Below are 7,732 nucleotides of genomic sequence, written 5' to 3'. Positions count from 1 at the left end.
AAAAAAAAAAAGGGAAGGTTTCCCTGCCCAGCGTATTTATAGTGCATGGAGTCATTTCTGCACCTTCGCAGCTCGTGTTGCCACATTGGAGCTGTGTTGCTGGTTTCTGTCTGCTGTGTTAGTTTAAGCGACTTCCCAAATCAGGAGGCAGCAGCAGGGGAAGCGGAGCTTTGTGTGGGGCTTGGTGGTGCTCAGTGTGTTTGCTCCACGATTCTTGTACACACGGCTTCCCTGCCTACGAGCACCGCTTCAACTGCACATTTAAAACGCAAACCCATACTTTGGCCATTTAAACCCTGGTGCTGCTGTGTGGTTACCCACGTTGTGTCCTGTTGGCAGCACAAAGACTTTCTGTAGTTTCCTTGCAGCCGCAGAAAACTCTGTCTTCCTCACAGCTGGTATGAGAAGAAAGTTTGAGGGTGTTTGGAGCAAACTGCTGGCTGGTGTGGAGGTGTCCCATAGGTTGGGACAAGCTGAGTGTCACTGTGTGGCCCACAGGATGCAGGGTTCCGGTCCTGAGTTCCACATTTGGGGAGAAATACAGCCCTGTGGCCATTTCCCCAAATATGGCCTGGGCTGCGGAATCTGCTCTCCTGCACTGAGAAGGCCGTGCCTGCTTCTCATCCCCAAACAGGGCAGTTCAGTGCTACAGGCATGTAAAACTAGTGTTTTCCTAGTTTTTATTTTATTTTTGGAAACAGCAGTTATTGAAGTGGGTCAGCTGGTGGTCCATCTAGTGCCTGAGTCAGAGAGTGACTTGTACCAGTGGCCTGTGTACAGTAGTGGCCATAAGCAGATGCTTGGAACAAATAAGAAACAGGAGAGCTTGTACATCATTTCCCTGCAGAGTTTTTATGATTTGTGAATATCTGCAGGAGTATCCCCAGAGTTCAGAAATAACAGAGGTTGACAGAGGAGTGGATTCTTCTGCAAAGTTTTTGTCATTCTTTGCCAACATGCAGTGTTGTGTGTGACCTGTCTGTAGCACAGGAGAATTGGTATATGAATTATTAGTGTGTTGCCTGCTGTCTACATGGAAGACAGCAGTGTCTCTGCTTGGGGTTTGCTTGGCCTCTTCTCAGAAGTTACCCACATGGAGTTTACCACCTTCTTTCTTACTGGGGAAGTGCCCTTTCTCAAGTGTTTCAGTGTTCTCAGTGATGCTGTTTTGCTCATGTGGTGAGCCTACAAAGTTGCCTCAGTTTTCCAGCAGAAAGTGCTCTACTTTAGTCAACTCACTCATCCCAGACAGTTTGTTCCTAAGAGAAGTCTACTAGAGAGTTTTCTTCATCTCTCTAGATCCAGAACAAGGCAGTATATATTGTTTCTCCAGAGGGCAAGGCTTGTTACCTGTTTTAGAGATCTGCATTAATTGCTCCTCAGAGATCTTAGTTTTTACAGGAACTTTTCCTACCGAGCCAGAAACACAAAGAAACACAGAACTATTTTTATCATGTGTACTCCATCTCAATACATGTGATGTGTATGTGTAAGTTACATGTTTTTCATATGAGTCTTTATTCTGGTTCTTCTTTCCTTCCTCTACCATATAAAAATTCCATAACTGAATTAAACACGCTGTAGTTAAAGGATTAGTTACTTTCAGAGTTTTCACTTTCTCACCAAATTTTTAATGTTGATGTTTATTTTATAGTGGTTAAAACACTGGGGATAAAAGTTAATCTTACATGAAGATACTTTTGGTTTCTAGTGACCAATTAAGTTTGTGTGGCAAACAGATTAAGACAACTTATAGCAAACGTTACGAATCTGATGTTATGCAACCTGCTTTTATAGTGTAAAAGATGAGTTTGAAAGTCAGTAATGTGTCACATACTTGCATAGAACTTTTAATCCTGAAGCATTACAATGTATGCTAGAAGTAAAGTAAATAAAGTGGGTAAAATAGCTTTTATCTTTAAAATGTACATACTGAGATGATTTGGAATTTCTGGAGGGGAGCCCATGTCTGCACAAATTAGTGTATCAGTGACTTTAAGGATTTACTACTTTGGTTTGGGGATTGCCCATTAGAAACAGTCTTTAGGATCACTGTGATAGTATACATATTCAATTTAAACAAAAAAAGATGGAGGAGGAATTTTCTTTTTATTTTCAGTTAGTTTCAACATGCTCTGTTATTTTCTTGGTAGAGTTTCAACAGGTTGCACACTGATGTTCCAAAGCTGTTCAAGTAAGCAAGATGGTACCTGCTTATATGTATTTTCATGATCTAACAGTGTTGTTGCAGTGGAAGTTAGAATACAAAAAAACCTCTTAGCTTTCTTCTTTAGTAACATCAAAAAGGAAGGAGTAAAGAAAGAATACTGATACAAGAGCTACTTGAAACAACTCTTCTACTGTCTTAAAAAAAATAAAAATACACTTTTACCATCCTGACTCTCTAGTTCACCTAGAGATAGGTGTATGTTCACACCTACAGTACAAAATTTATTGGAGCATTTGTGTTGTAAATCGTTTGTGAAACAATTGTCCTGATTTGAAGCAGTTTTTTGATCCCTGTGTTGAGGTTGGATGTTTGGAAACCTGTACATCAGTGAGAAATATGGATTCTGCAAGGCAGGAAGAGCTGAAAAGGGAAGAATGTTGGGCGTGCTCAGAACAGCACATAGTTGCGATAGACTTGATATGATGAGGAGATAAATACTTTCTTCTGACGACTTCAACAGTAGTACATAGTGGTATTAGAGCAGAGGGATTGTTCTGAGCAGCAGTACATGTCTGTTGTTCCTCTGTGTGTGTGGTTGGGAACTGCTGCTAGTGGTTGGGGAACCTTCAACTATTTCAAAAGTTAGCCAAAGACTAAGGCTGAAACAAAGCAGGTTAACCCCTGACTAGGGTGGTTGTAGAGAGCTAGCCATAGAAAGCATGTTAAAATGAGTGTTCTGTTCTATAGCAAGATCAGCATTTGGTTAACAGGCAACTGATGTTACGTAGTAATAAAGGAATCACTTTATTTACCTCTTGGATGGAAAATACAGCTCAGTGGACTGAAGCTGCACTGTAAGGCAGTTTCTTGAGGTGGCATGTTAACTGCTCTTTCTCACTGAGGATAAAATAAATAGGCAGCTTTTCAGAAAGAGCTTGAGCCTTCCTTCTGATCATCCACACCTTTTATTTTTATTTCTTTCATGTCCTTTCATCTAAACACAAAAGCTGTTTTTCTCGTCCCTCTTGTTGAAACAGGTGTGCCACTTGCAACTTTTTTTGCTCCTGTCCGATGTAATCATTGTCAGTTTTGTCCATAAGCATGTGTACACCTTAGAGTGATCCTTACATGACCCTGCTGGAGCCACTTCTAATGCTCATCACATTGCAAAGCAAGGTGGAACAAATCAATGTACAGGAACTTTTTGAAAGTTTACTACTCCGGGCTGCATCTGTTGACAAGTTAATAGTGACTGTCTTCTAATTGGAGGCATTCTTTCCTGACTGCAGTAAATAATTGCTCTCTCTAGCTACTGCCCTTAGCACTTCCCACCTGCACCATCACAGCAAACACGTCTCAATCAGATCCTGACTGCAATTCCCTGCCTGCCACAGCAGGCACATTAATACCTGTGTGCATCTGTATTCTTCCTTGTCCTTTCATAAAATGTGATTCTCCACTTTTTATTTAAGTAGGTTTGGTGATTTTTTTTAATATTTTTTTTCTTTTTAAAGTCTTTAAAAGTCTGAACAGCTCATGATGAGGTAATTTGCTGTGTTTCAGACAGATTTAAAGTCTCCATTCCTGGAACGGTTTTCAATTAAATGATTTTGTTGCTGTGTTTTGAGTAAGTTTGAGGGTGGATTAATCTTAAGAAGTTGAAGCTCCCTGCTTTGAATAGTTAATGGAGGAGAGCATTGTCAAGTGCTGGAGCAGGTGAAAATTTACAAGTTGGGATTTTAGGTTATACCAAGAATGTGCAGCATTTGGGTCAGCAGGTGATCTTGATGTGTAAAGTCATTCTGAATCCTTTCACTATTCAGACAGCCTGGGGAGCTGGATTAGGCAGAGCCGAGTGTAGCGATGCTGTGGTGTGTGCCATGCTCAGACACACTGTTGCCCCAAGTAAGGTAGTGCCTTGAGGGAGTTGTAGGAAGCCTTCCAGCAATGGCTTGTCAAAGACTTTGGTCTGTTTTCCTGGGATAGTTCAGGAGTACCTGTGGGCTGAACTTTGCATGGCTGCCCATGAGCAGCCAGCCCAGTTTGTCCTACCCGAGCACTGGGGCTTCCCTTGGGGTGACCTGGTCACTGAGCAGGGCTGAGCCCAGCGGTGCTGAAGGAAGCTTGTTCAAAACATAGTTCATTTCCTGTTAATTTTTAACTATTTCAAGAGGAAGGACGGATTCTTTTTTTCCGTTTCTTCCATATTGTACTGTAGGAGTGTGTCTGAGATTTAAAGAGCTTGTTCAGCATTCAGCGTTGAAGTAGGGCGCATCAATGCAAAGCTAAGTGGCAGCATCAAAAAGGAGTTTAGAACTTTTAAAACCATATCCAGTAACTATTATGATAGTGGTGATGGGTATGTATCATCAGCAACATAAAGTGTAAATGAAAAGGAATTTAAAAGCAATTTTACTGCAAGATTTTACCCTCTAGTTATTTCTTCCTATATATCCTACTGTGGAAAGAAGTATCTTTTGGTCTCAGCTGACCTGCTTGTTCCTCAGTCACCTTTGCTTTTTGCTTCAGAAGAGTCAGAAGTCATTTACTAGTTTATTTTTATGACACACGCCCTTACGGGCCACTTACAGCATTGTCATTTCTCTTGGTCTTAATACACACATTATAGCATATAACACAAGTTATGCTTGTAAATGTTGCGTAAGCTTAGCTATGGTACAATAAAAATATGAATTTCAGGATTTTAATAAAATTGACTTCGAAGGTAGTATGGGAAAGGTAACTATGGTAACTAACACTTACTAATTAAAATACGCTAAATTTTGCAGGGAAGTGAAAAGGGAGATTAATGTAACTTATCGTTTTTGTTTTCTTAATTTGACTGTAAAACATTTTTTCCAGTGCTAGCCTAAGTGCTACTCTTTATTTGCTGGGTTGTTGGGGCTTTTTTTTGTATTTTTGTTGTTGTTGTTGCTTCTGGAAATCCTTTAAAAATAGCACCAACTGAACAACATAATATTTGTATGGAAACTAAAAATATATGAATCTACCCACTATTTCCATAGCAAACTCATTCCTCAGGCAGAGAGGTTGTGGAGGTTTCCTGGAGAGTTCCCTGTAGGCTGCTGCTTTTTCTGGCCTTTATGATCAGGAAATCATTATCGAGGGTTGGTACTAATGAAGTTCTTTGGTGTGATTCAGGCTGACTGCCTATAGCAGGCAAATTGACAAACTGTAGCTGTCATTGAGAGGATGATGTCTTGAGATGAACTCTTGAACTTTTTGAAAAATAAACAGCTTTTGTAATAGGTAAATTTTCATGAAATACTTAGCATGTCCAGGCTTTTGAAAAGTAGTTCCCATAATTGAGTTTTGCATATAGGTACGGAGTAAAGACTTAAAGGATATTAATCTTATGCTTGTTTTCAAGAATATATATTTTTTCATTTAATGGAAATAATACATTATTGTTTTTGATTCCAAAAGGATTATGAGAACTGTTCCAGAATAATTATATTCCTTTATGCTGGAGCAGACTGCCCAGAGAGGCTGTGGATGCCTCATCCCTGGAGGTGCTCAAGGCCATGGGCAGCCTGGCCTAGTATTAAATGTGGAGGTTGGTGGCCCTGCCTGTGGTGGGGGGTTGGAGCTTTTGATCCGTGAGGTCCCTTCCAACCTGGGCTATTCTATGATTCCACGTTTGATGTGCTCAGAGTTTTGTACAATATTAAGAAATCTGCACAGTGCTTCAGTGGGGCAGATGGAGACACTGAGATAGACAGAGAGATCAAGTTATTCAAAGTCTGTATTTAAATAAATATTGGATCCAAGATTAAAGCTATCCTCGCCATTTTGGGGGGAAAAAACAAAAACAAAACAAAAACCAACCAAAAATCACCCACCTTGATTTCATGTTTCTCAATCTGCATGTCTTTACTTGATTTAATGGCTCCATCATTTTCTACTGCCAACAGACACTGTTTTAATCCTTTAAGAAATTAAATGAGAGGGTTTTGTTTATAAAAAGAATAATAACCTATATTGGTTAAAAATAAACAAATTAAAACTTACATAAATTATTATTTATATTTGTTTTGGGCTATGTTGCTTTTGGTTAATTATTGTTGGAGAGGCTTCGTATTAACTTATGAGTTAAGAAATACATCATCAGTGAGCTTTCTTGACTCAGGTTTCTGGTACATCGTCCTCCTTACCCAATATCTCCAAACCTCACAAGCCTTTTCCCAGTTTCATTTAGAGTTATTTTCAGTCTGGCTTCTATTCTCTCCATTCAAATGCAATTCATAAGGTTTAGCAACCTTTTGGCTGGTTTCTCAAGAGCATGTCTTCACCTGTACGTGCTTTTTGGCCTTGTTTGTCAGTATTGCTGCTTGTTATGTTCTTCCCTGATGTTTGGAGCACACTTCTTTTTGAAGACATTTCCCTGGTCGCTCAGTTGTCTGTTGCTGTCTTTTTCTCAGGATGTTTTTCATGGGTATTTAGTTCTTAAATTTTTGAGGGTGATATTAGCCTGATGGATACTCTGCTTTGCCTTTTTATTCCTTACTTTTCTCACTTCCTGAAATTTCTTTCCAGCTTCCTTCTCTGACATCCTTACGCAGAAATGTTTGATCCCTTCTCTGCCTGCTCCCCTCATTTTAGCTGCTTCAACTTCAGTGGCTCACTTCCTCGCGTATCTTTTGCATTCCTACACCATCCATTCCATTGTGTTGTATATTGTTGTGGTTTTGAGTTTCTTTGCTTTGGTAGAGGTCTTAGGCTCAGGGGTGGTTTGTGCAAGAAGAATTTTTTTTCTCTATGTCCTGATCACCTTCTGAGCCTGCAGAGTTGTTATACGTTCTGAAATCACATCTTCCTCTTCAAGTCTTTCTTCTTGACTTCCTTAGCTAATGCAAGAAATTTATGGCTCTTTTATTTCTTTCCATTTTCAAATAAACTAGCTTGGTTTTCTTTGTTGTATTATCACACTGCTTTCATTTTCAGTCACAGTGATATTGATTATTGTTTATTTGTGTTTAAGTGCCACTTAGGAATCCATGCCCTGTGATGCTCCATGCTTGTATTTGTTTTGAAGCACCAAGTATACCTTTGTCTGTGGGTTTTTTGTTTTAGTTCTTGAGAGTCTGTCTTGTTTTAAGTGTGCACTGAAAGCAGTGCAAAACCTACGGAGGCAATGCTGTTCTCTCAGGCAGCAGTGAGGCAGTTCTCCCCATGCTGCTGCGTTGAATTCTTTGCAGGTGCTGCCCATATGTGTTGGGTATATGCCTAAAAATGGGAAGAGTGATGTTAAATTTCTTGAACTGTCAGTATATCATTTTTCACAAGGGGTGGAATTTTTTTTGAAGGCTTAGGGAAAGGATGAATTTTGCTCAAGGTTCTCTCATTTTATTATTGTAAGATTTATAGCATCACTGAGCCCCTTATTTGGGCTGATCCAAAATCTTCCATTCTCATCTACTCAGGGTGCAGAGCAATCTTCCTCTAGTTTTTCATCTTTGACTCCAGAAGTTAGAAAACAAACAAACATACAAACAGAATGTGAACTATTTTTTGAAGGGATTAGTTTCTTCAGTATGTACC

The sequence above is a fragment of the Meleagris gallopavo genome, chromosome 10 (assembly GCF_000146605.3).
Source record: "Meleagris gallopavo isolate NT-WF06-2002-E0010 breed Aviagen turkey brand Nicholas breeding stock chromosome 10, Turkey_5.1, whole genome shotgun sequence".
NCBI classification, from domain to species: Eukaryota; Metazoa; Chordata; class Aves; order Galliformes; family Phasianidae; genus Meleagris; species Meleagris gallopavo.
This window is presented reverse-complemented; position numbering follows the sequence as displayed.